The sequence below is a fragment of the Callithrix jacchus genome, chromosome 2 (assembly GCF_049354715.1).
Source record: "Callithrix jacchus isolate 240 chromosome 2, calJac240_pri, whole genome shotgun sequence".
Taxonomy (NCBI): domain Eukaryota; kingdom Metazoa; phylum Chordata; class Mammalia; order Primates; family Cebidae; genus Callithrix; species Callithrix jacchus.
In genome coordinates this window covers 184,057,391-184,069,019 of record NC_133503.1, presented here as the reverse complement: position 1 = coordinate 184,069,019, position 11,629 = coordinate 184,057,391, and the positions used below count along the sequence as shown (strand labels likewise).

Below are 11,629 nucleotides of genomic sequence, written 5' to 3'. Positions count from 1 at the left end.
AATGCGCCCTTTGTTACCAGAATGTGAACCCCAAAAGTTTGAGACAGGTCTCAGTTAATTTAGAAAGTTTATTTTGCCAGTATTGAGGATGCATCCTTGACATAGCCTCAGGAAGTCCTGACGACATTTGCTCAAGGTTGTTGGCACACATCTTGGTTTTATAAATCATCGGGAGACATGAAACATCAATCAACATATAAGAAGTACATTAGTTCTGTCCAGAAAGACAGAGACAGCTCAAAGTAAGGCCCCTCCACTGGGGGATTCCAGGTCACATGTAGGTGAGAGAGAGGTGGTGCATTCTCTTGAGTTTCTGGTAATTCTTTCCAAAGAAAGCAATCAGAATATGCATTTACCTTTGTGAGCAAAGGGGTGACTTGAATAGATTGGGAGGCAGATTTGTTCTGAGTGGTTTCCAGCTTGGAAGGGCCCAAAATATTTTCCTTTCACATTACCAAGGGCTCAGAAATATCAGGAATGAAGGTTTGAGTTGCTTCACCAGAGAATGCACTGAGAAAATGTGATGACCAATGTTGAGGAAGGTGCTAGGATAGTGTTTAGTCAATGTGAGAAAGAGAAGGCTGAGTTGTAGCTTTAAAATGAACTGCTGCATCCAGGGTATGGTTCTCTACTCTTCTCACTCTTCTAAGATTCCCCACAAGTAGACAGTTTAATGGGGATTATGTGGAGTTGATCCACAAACCTGCAAGGAGAAGCAGATTTCTGAGCTATGAGGGGTCTGCCTGTGGTGCCCATAAAATGTACTGCTCACATTTCCTGCTGAGTTGTCTGACATCCACTGCTGCTACCTCTCTGAATTCACCTAGTCCATGATGTTCTTGGGTTACTTCCATTCAGCAGCTGAAAACAAAGGGGATATGAAGGCAAGGTCCTTCATGTGGGATGCTGTACTCCTCAAATGGCAGCACTGGCTTGAGGACTCCCAGTGGCTTGGCCCAATACACTCTCAGAACCGCTTTGCAGGTTAAGAAACTCCCACCCCAGTGTTCTTACTCCCCCCTTGCCTTCACAGCAGTCACACCTGCATAATAGTCTGAATATTCTGTCTACATTTGCATCTTAGGCATTATTCCCCATGCTTGTTTTCCTCAACAAATCTTTTGCAGGTCTAATTCTAGCTCAGTCTCTGCTTCTCTGGATTCCTAAAAGCAAACATTTTATGGTTCTTCATACAGATTTTTTTTTCAATTTTTTTTCAAATTTTCCCCTTCATTTTTTCCTTCTTCTTCTCTTTCCTCTTTTTTTTTTTTTAATTGCATAAATGTAAGTGGTATAAGTGCAGTTTGTTACACAAATATATCCTGTCTTGGTGAATTCTGGGCTTTCAGTGTACCATCACGCAGACAATGTACATTGTATTCATTAAGTAACTTTTCATCCCTTGACCTCTTCCTTTCTCTTTCTCTTCCTTCTCTCCTTCTTAATATCCTTTATGCCTTCGTTTGTGTGAGATTGAAATTGAGGGTAAAACTGAGAAGGCTAATGTAAACACCAATCAACTTCATTCTTATGGTAATCAATAAAGAACTGACTAATTTGTGAGAAATAATGATTACTGTACGCCAGTGTCATTAATCACCATACAAAGGTTTTATTGTGAAGTGATTCTGCATTTCTCACTCGCAGATTCTTAAATTACTTCCCGATTAACTTACGAAGATTTTCAGTTTTTACCAGCACCAACAATATAAAATGACCCCTAACAAATGTTCCTGACAGCAATGTGCAAGAAAAATGTTTGACCTGATAAGTCTAAAACTTATTTAAGAGATTGCCATCTTTACTTCTGTGCTTTATGTTAAATGCCAACTGTGTTTGATCATTTACTCAGAGCTAAAATTAATAATAAATTAATTGATAAGATAAAACTCAGTTTCATTTTTAAACATAATCTGAGGGAGATTCAGGCAGTCACTGAGCCAAGATGTATTTTTTATTCATTTTTTTCACACATCAAGAACTGTTTCTTATAAAGATAAATTCAATCTATCATTCTTATTATTTATTATTTTTTCTTGTCATGCAAGAATATTTCAGTGTTCAGAAAGGGCTAATTTCTACTTCATGCAGTTTGAAAAAAAGGCAGTTTGAAGTGACAAAGCATTAAACCTTTAAGTATTGCCTTAGTTCATTAATGGTGAGTGTAGGGCTGTGGTGGCCCCACACGGTCATGGGTGTTTCTTATGCTGTATTGAGGTACAAGATCCAAGAAGTAAAGAGACAGGACACTGAAGAACTGGTGAAGAGCATCTGTACTCAGGGGGCCACACCACCTGTGAGCGTAAATCAGCAGTGGCCCCCAAATGCCCCAGAGCATCTGTATTTATTAGGTACACGAAGGGCGCAGGGTCATGAGTGAGGTCATCATCTATAGGCTTAGTAATAGGGCATACATAATCACGTGAGTTACAAGCGAGGGGACCACCCCATTATGTCACCTGGGCAGACAGGTTGGCCGTGCACAGCAAGGGGCTGTGCCATGCCCAGTAGTAGAGGGTCATGTACAAAAAAGGGGTGCACCCTCATTAGGTCACTGAGGCAAGGAGGTGGGCGGTATGCAACAGGTGTCATGGGCAACACTTCTTATCTGGGGGCTGGAGACTTCAAAGGATTTCTGATAGAAGGATACTGTAAGCCAGTGGGAGCTGACAGACTTGGGCTCTTAAGATATTTATGGGAGGATTATTTGAGCTAGCACAGAAGTGAGAAAAGACTGACAGGGTGTAGAGCCGCTGTGACTGGTCACACCAGAGAGGTTCTTCTCCCTTGGTTACTTCTAGAATCTCAGGCCTGAGGCCTACTTTCCACAGGAACTGGATGCAAGGTACCACAACTCCTTTATCAGGAGGAGAGGCTCTTGCTCCAAGCCTGCCATACAGTGTATGCCCTTTCAGGCAGGGACACCACCAACTGGATCTTTGGTTCTTGTCCTGGTCTGGCTGTTTTCTCTTCAGAACAGAACTGCTTCTCTTCTGTTACTGCTCTAGGCATTCCTTCTACTACAAACTACTCTATGACTATATAGAAGGATTATATAAATCAGCACTAAATGTGTCAGTACAGCTCTGACTACAATACATATAGGATTATATAGAAAGATTATATAGAACTAGGTATGCTAGATATATATTGGTAGTAAGTTACACTTCAAGCACTAATTCTATAAACTAATATATGATTATATATGAAGGATTATATAAAGGAAACACCTGAGCAATAACACTATAAACTAAGATATGCTTCAGGAACTAGTTGTGCCTGGGGTCTGGACAGTTCTCATTCCTCGGTGCCCATGGGGGTCGTTACCCACAGGTGAGATTTTGATACATTCATCTAGTCAAGGCATGTTTATTCTATATTTCCAGCTGGGTCTGAAGCTCTTACTGCTTGCCGTACAACAGCCAAAAAGTGAAGACACGTATTAGAGCAAGGAAAGCAATTTTATGTTGGAAAGTCAGCAACCACAGAAGACTGGGGTTCTGAAGAGTCATCTTAAAAGGCATGAATCTCACCCTTCTTTTTATATTGGGAAAAGGGAACAATGAGAGGGATGAGGTGAAGAGGGGACAGGTGACCAGACATCTGCACATCAGTAGGTGTCCCGTGACGGGATTGCGGGGGGGGTCGCATAATTTTTTGGCCTTGGTCAGGTCAAAATGCGTCTATAAATTTCTAACATTACATTGTTACTTTTTGTACTACCTCCTTATTTTTTGAGTAGTTAGTTTAGGGAAGGGGCTACTATCATTTGCTTTAAAGATAAACCATAAATGAAATTCCTCCCACAGGAATTTAGTTTGTCCAACATGCAGTAATGAGCAAAGGCAGTTATTTTGTGACATCACAAGCAAGATGAAGTCAGCTATTTTAGATTATTTTTTCCTAGATGGAGTCTCACTCTGTCACTCAGGCTAGAGTGCAGTGGTGCTATCTTGGCTCACTGCAACCTCAGCCTCCTGCATTCAAGCAATTCTCCTGCCTCAGCCTCTTGCATTGCTGGGATTGCAGGTGCCTGCCACCACACATGCCTTTTTTTTTTCTGTATTTTTTGTAGAGACAGGGTTTCCATGTTGGTCAGGTTCATCTCAAACTCCTGAACTCATGATTCACCTGCCTCAGCCTCCCAAAGTGCTGGGATTATAGGCATGAGCCACCACGCCCAGCTGGATTTCTTTCCCCTGTATGCTATGCCAGACACTGTAATAGATAACAAAAATGTCATAAATACAATGCACAGTGCAAGCTTCCTCTTGAAGCTTGTAGATTATGAAAAGGAGATAGACATAAAAATATCAAGCCAGTTATTATAGAATGGAAAGTATAGAGAGTTATGTCTTGGGCACCTAATTGAGGAAAAGAACCAGCAAACTTAATGTATTCAAGTATAATGGGATGCCTGCAAGATAGAAAAGCAATTTTTTCATTGATTTGTTGCTAGAAAAATCACTAAAGTTTTTGTGCATGGTAAAAATGCAACCTGTCCTTCAATAATTTTTCTCCTTCAGACTTCCTTTTTTGTCATGGTTTCTCCTCAGTGTCAATGCAATTAAGATTCTTTTTGCCCGAGGGAAGGACACACAAGACCTGCAGTCTGATAAGGCTGCTACTTCAGAGACCCTTTGTTTTATAAAGTGGTTGCAATGGCAAGAAGGCCCAGTATTGCATTGTGCTAAGGAGGCTAGAGACAAAGGATAGGAGCGGGTGTTTCATAAATTATGACCCTGACATCTTCTATTTTTCATGGAAGCGTTATTAAAATATCTCAACTGAAAGTAGGTTATTCAGAATGATATCCACTTGCATTAAAGTCTCCAAGGAACTGAAGGAGGTACTCACAAGGAAGAAAGCGAGCATCTTTATTTGAGATTCAAAAATATCTCTACAGTCTGTAGGTTTGTCTAGAATATCAGTAAGTGGTTAAGCTCTGGAGTCCTTGCAGTGCCAGCAAGCCAGGCACAGTGACAGTAGTCCTGAGTACGGCTGAATGTGGATGTGTACAAGAGTTCTAACCTCAGCACACAAGTGCGTTCAATTATAAGACTCTAGAGCATCTCTCTAGAAATGTGGCTCACAGAAAAAAACCATCAAAATAGACAACAAGTTTCACAGAATGGGTTGGAGCTTTCTTCCATAGGGGTATGTTTCCCCACAATATATAGAGCTAAGTACTACTAATAGAAAATACACCTAACTTACCAGATATTTTCTGTCAGGAGTTTTCAAGTAGGACTGGTTCCTTCAGCCTTATAGTCCAGTTGCTGGAAATCTGTTCAGAGGTTTATTCTAGAAACCACAAAACCACCAAATTATTTCTTCTCACTTTTAGCATGTGGCTAAATCATATTTGCTAGCCACCTTGACATTCGATGTGGCCCTGTGGCCAGGTTCTCTCAAATATAATGTGTGCAACTAACACCTCTTTCACTTCCAGTTTGGGCATTGAAAAACATCCCATATGTTTTCAAAGCCTTTTCACTTCAACTATCTATCTGCCGACAGTGAGGTCCTAGATAATGACACAGCCAGAGAAGGAAGAGACATCATTATACTGGTCCATAAAGAACTGGTGGGTTCTTTGGAGTAAAAACACTGCTGTTATGAGCTATGCAAAATTAGAGATAGCTGGGTCCATGCATGTTGTGGGTTTCCACATTGCAAGGCTTTGATGGATGCAATTTCAATCATGAAAGCCACAAACCACATGGAGTTTCCAAGGAGGTCGCTCCTCTTAGCACTTCCCATTCACTCAGGAGTCAGAGCTGCAGTCACACAGGCTCAATCCACTCCACAAGTCAGTCCCTATGGCAAACCGTACACAATACTATACTTAAGATATGCTCATTATAAGGTAAACATTCCACTATACACAAGGAAACATTTAATGTCAAGAAAAACAAGAGATAGGAGAAAAGATTAATGAACCAGTTCAGGAAGAGCAAAGAAGACAAAAGGAGTCCTGGTCTGGGTCGGAGGGTTAGTAGGACTTTCAAGGAAGAGTTTGATGTGGCAGAGCCTCCAGGGGTAGAAGCCAGATTCTTATCCTTAGTGCCTGCAAGATGGCGTTAAGAAGTTCATTTGAGCTGCTGAAGGGCTGATCTTTACAGTCATAAAGTCCCCTGGTGAGAATTGAGAGTGTAAAGTATGCTTGTTTGTGTCCGTATCTGGTTTGATTCATGTGTACCTGCATTTGGGAGAGATTTGAATTTTGTCATAGTAGTCTCCAAACACCAAATCAAGTGTTTCAAACTGATTTGCTAAGCAATGTAATTATAATTGTAAGTTGGATTTTTCTTAAATAAAGGAAAGGTCTTTCATTAAGTCTGAATGTAGAGAGTGTTGTTCCTGAAAATGAATTATACATGAATCGATCTTTATGTTTACAGTTTCTAAATATTTGTGTGCAGTGTTTCTACCTATTACACAAGCTTTTTTAGAGGACTGATATCCTGTCTGATGTCTCCATTCACATTACGGAAATGTTGATATTCACTCAGGGTGGCTGGCAAAATATTAAATATTAGGAAAAGTTACAGATTGTAATCTCAAACCTTTTGAAAAGACAAAGGTGTCATTGGGGCAGGCCAAAGTTGGTCTGAAGGTCCATTCGGTTAGGGAGAAGATAGGGACAATAAGAGGCTATCCCAGTTTAAGTCTGTTTAACCCACATCCCTTTGTCTCTAACCATTTATTCATGTAAACTTTGTGCTGGATGTCCCTTCTAGGGGGAGATCAAAGGGGAATTACCCATTAAAAGTGTTTACTCTGATCCCAGAACCTAGGACTTTTATCACTGGTAAAACCACCCTTTTAACCATGTTAATTATCCACAAGTGTGTTGACTTAGAACCTCTGTTGAAAAATTCATACTGAATAAATGTAATGATGGAGAGGGGGTCTTGGTCGATTGGTTGCATGTAGCCCTCAGAAAGCAGCCAATGGCCATCCATAGCCCACTTGAGTCTGTGAACCTGGTGTGAGACTGCATTCATTCATCCATCGTTGAGTCAGAGTCAGCAGGCCAGATTTCCACCAGTGGTGATCAACGTCTCACAGAAATAAGTAGAAACAAATATCATTAATGATAGTACCAAAATATTGGCCCCTTTTAATAATGTGTTTTCATAGTGTGTCATAGTTAAAAATATTAAAAAGCATTGTTTTGAGCATTTCAGGCTAAACATTTTAATGTATATCCAAGAACAGCAATGAACTTATCATCTTTGTAATTAATAAAACTACTTATATTGTAGATAAATTATTTTATAGGCTAGTTCTTTACCTTGGCACTGTCAGAATAACCAGGTATTTCATAACAGGTCTGATTCAGCTCAGTATCTAAATTTTAAGTAATTAGTCCTGCTCATTTCCATTTAGATGAAAGCCTGATTAAAGCACAATGGCACTTTGGCTTCTTAATATAAACTTTTATATTTTTTGATAGGAGCATGTAATTTCTTTATACCACTTTACAGACTGAAATTTGCATGCCATTTAAGAGCTAAATGTTTCTTTAGTCACATTTTCATTATGAAGTGTATGATGATTTACAGTAACATTTTCCACAGAACAATATTTTAATTATAACAGTCAACCTGAAATGATTAGAATGCGAGAAAAAATGTGAAAAATAAAAGGGTAAATAAAACAATGAAAAATTAACATTGAGGATAATAATAAAGCTATGAACAAAAATACTGTGAAAGAAGAACATGAGTAATCATCTACAGTACTAGAAACAGATTTATATGTTGGGCAGGCTGCAACATTGTTAAAGATAAAATGTGAGTCAATTAAGAGCTTTATGACAGTTCTACAAATTGTATTTTGTTTTGTTTTTGGCATGGTCTGTCTGGACGGGTGATTTTTTTTTTTTAATTTCATTTTAGAGACTTAGAAATATTTCAATACAACATGGCACATGGCCATAAATTGGTAGCAACACATAATTTACTTATTAATACAATAATTGTTATTTTCTCACTAGCCTGCAACAGTTAATCTTATATCATTGGTTCCTGGATAAACATAAAAACAAGCATTGTGGGTCAAGGGATAAGGGAGGGATAGTATAGGAGAAAAGCCTAATGTATATGATGGGTTGATGGGTGCAGCAAACCACCATGCCATGTGTCTACCTATGTAGCAAACCTGCATGTTCTGCAAGTGTACTCAAGAACGTAAAGTATAATATATATATATATATATATATATATATAATTATAATAATGCACATGTATGCCAGAACCTAAAGTATATGTATTATAAATTTATAAGTATATAATATATATGTTCATAATATATATATATAAAGTATAACCTTCAGCCTTCCAAAAGGTTTGATAATATAATCTATAACTTTTCCTAATATTTAATATTTTGCCAGCCACCCTGAGTGAATGTCAACATTTCTGTAATGTGAATGGAGACATCAGACAGGATATCAGTCCTCTAAAAAAGCTTGTGTAATAGGTAGAAACACTGCACACAAATATTTAGAAACTGTAAACATACAGATCGATTCATGTATGATTTTTTTTCAGGAACACTTTCTACATTCAGACTAGTGTATGTATTTCTGCATTCAGACTATTATCATAGTATACATATTATACTGTACGTTCTAGGGTACATGTGCAGAAGGTGCAGGTGTGTTACATATATATATATGCGCAGAAGGTGCAGGTGTGTTACATATACATATATATATATATACACACATATATGTACATGTATATGTAACAAGCATTGAAAGCATAGAATGTGGGTCTGTTAAAAGTAGTTATGTCTGTAAACTAGAACTGTGTGCCTCAAACATGGGCCAGTTTTGCTCTCCAGAGGACACTGGAGATGTCTGAAGATTTTTTTTCCAGTTTTCAGAGTCGGAAATAAGGAGTGCTATTCTATCTAGTATGTTAGGCTGAGCATAACCCTGAACAGCCAAAAACGAACAGAACAGACTTTGTAACAACAACAAGAAATTATCTAATTCATAATAGGCCAAAGTAGAAATACTTGGATCCAGAACATGCTAATACTAAATTCTTTGCAATTATTGTTAAAATGAAAAAGTAATTCAAAAGAATTATGGACTAAGATGTCATTGAAAATATACAAGCCTTCCAGAATAGATCTAATTTAAGTGTGATATCTTTTGAAAAAAAAAATTGGCATAGAAGACTACAGGAGTTTTCCAAAGTTGTATTTTGTGATTGATGTGTGTAAGTGCTGGTCTACGAAAAGTAATAGCTTATCATTATATAGTTAGGATAATCATTTCTTTTATAACATTGGATATCAGATACCAAGACTGAATTATCTCTCTTGTTAATATTGCAGAACAACAAATTTTTCTCCTGATTATACATGCACACTATTTCACTAATCTTTGAATTTTCCACTCAGTTTTTCCCCTTCCTTCTCACTTTCAAATAATAACCCATTAACCTAATTCACAGGTTACCCTATTAACCTAAACCATCAGCCCTTGTGAGAAACCATTTAAAACTGTATTATTTTTCATGAATAATGTTCCAAACTTAGTACTGAGTATGTTTCCTCATTCATTTCATTTTAAGGGATTTTTTTTTCTGTCAAAGAAAAAGTCTCCATCTAATTGTTATTGTTCTCCTCCATTAGTGACTTATTAAAGAAACTGCTCCCTTGGTCCTTGGTTATCTGTGTTTTCTCTACTTCATTAATGTCATCCACTGTATTAGATCATTACTCTCACGTTCCAATATGCTCTAGAATCACTCATCTTAAATAGAAAGAGATGACCAAAAAAAGACATTAAAATAATTAGCAAGGTCCTCGTCTTCAACAGGCCAATATGTTATATATATAATATTATATATATATATATATATTATATATTTATATTTATATATATAAAAGTATTTATATATATAAAATATAGAACCTAATAATATATATTCTGACATGGATATCACCTTCTTTAGTCTAAGTAAATTTATTTTATTTTATTTTTTTTACATAACCCAGGAGTCCCCAACCTTCAAACTACAGACTGGTACCCTGCTAGACATTGGGCCAACAGCAAGAGGGGACTGAGGGGCAAGCAAACATTAACACCTGTACTAGTTGGTTCTCACACTGCTATAAAGAGTACCACCGACACTGAGTAATTTCTAAAGGAAAAAGATTTCATTCACTCATAATTCAGCATGGCTTAGGAGGTCTCAGGAAACTTACAATCATGGTGGAAGGCAAAGCAAGCATGACTTACGTGGTGGCAGGCAAGCAAGAGAATGTGTGTAGGAAGAACTGTCAAACAGGTATAAAACCATCAGTGCTTGTGAGAACTCACTCATTATCATGAGAACAGCAAGGGCAAAACTGCCCCCGTGATCCAGTTACCTCCATCAGTTCTTTCCCTCAACACTTGGAGATTACAGTTCAAAATGAGATTTAAATGGGGACACAAAGCCTAACCGTATGACCACCTGAGCTCTGCCTCCTTTCAGATTAGCTGTGGTATTAAAATCTGATAGGAGTGCAAAACCCTATTGTGAATGGCACATGTAACGGCACTAGCTTGTGTGCTCCTTAGGAGAATCTAACTTCTGATAATCTAAGGTGGAACAGTTTCACCCAAAAACCATCTCCTTCTCCCTTTTGATGAAAAATTTGTCTTCTATGAAACTGGTCCCTGGTGCCAAAAAGTTTGGAGACCATAGTTTCTACCCATTACTGTGCATTGTCTTATTGTAGCCACCAACTAAATCTCTCCAGCCATTTAACATCATGCTGAATTCACCCAGTGCAACTTTCTACCCTTCTGATGCATGTTTAGCTATTCATGTAATCCCTAATTTGATTATATACGAAGTAAAGACAATATCTGTAATAGCCACAAGTGGTTAGCTTACTTCACATTATCTCCCTACTAGATTTTCTCTTTGTTCATGATTTTAATTGTCTCTCACATCAGTTAAATTCCACTTATCTTAAGCCAATCACTAAAATCTCATTCTCCCTGTCAGGTTATGGAGCCCTGATCTGTGATGGTTGATACTGAGTGTCAATTTGATTGAATTGAAGCATGTGAAGTATAATGCTGGACATGTCTAGGAGGGTGTTGTCAAAGGAGATTAACATTTGAGTCAGTGGGCTGGAAAAGGCAGACCCACTCTTAATCTAGGTGGGCACCATCTAATTAGCTGCCCACTCAGAATATAAAGCAGGAAGAAAAATATAAAAAGATAGACTGGTCTAGCCTCCCAGTCTACCTCTTTCCCCCATGCTGGATGCTTCCTGCCCTTAAACATCAGACTCCAAGTTCTTCCGTTTTAGAAATCAAATCTGCTTTTTTTTTTGCTCCCCAGCCTGCAGATGGCCTATTGTGGGACTTTGTGTCATATATATATATGTATATCTCCAATCACTTCCCCTCAAGTCTCTCCCTTAACACCTGGAGATTACAATTCAAATGAAATTTGGGTAGGTCACAAATTTCATACCACTATTATATATACATATATATATATATATATATATAGTATCACTATATATATATATATATTATCACGATATATATATATATATATCCTAACTATATCACTACTATATATACATATACCATTAGTTC

The 11,629-nt window shown here is 37.8% G+C and overlaps 1 pseudogene; it reads left to right on the top strand.

Moving 5' to 3' along the window:
- The first annotated feature begins 2,191 nt into the window (after window positions 1-2,191).
- Window positions 2,192-11,629, top strand: part of LOC108588723 (large ribosomal subunit protein uL30 pseudogene) — a 131,923-nt pseudogene continuing 122,485 nt past the window's right edge.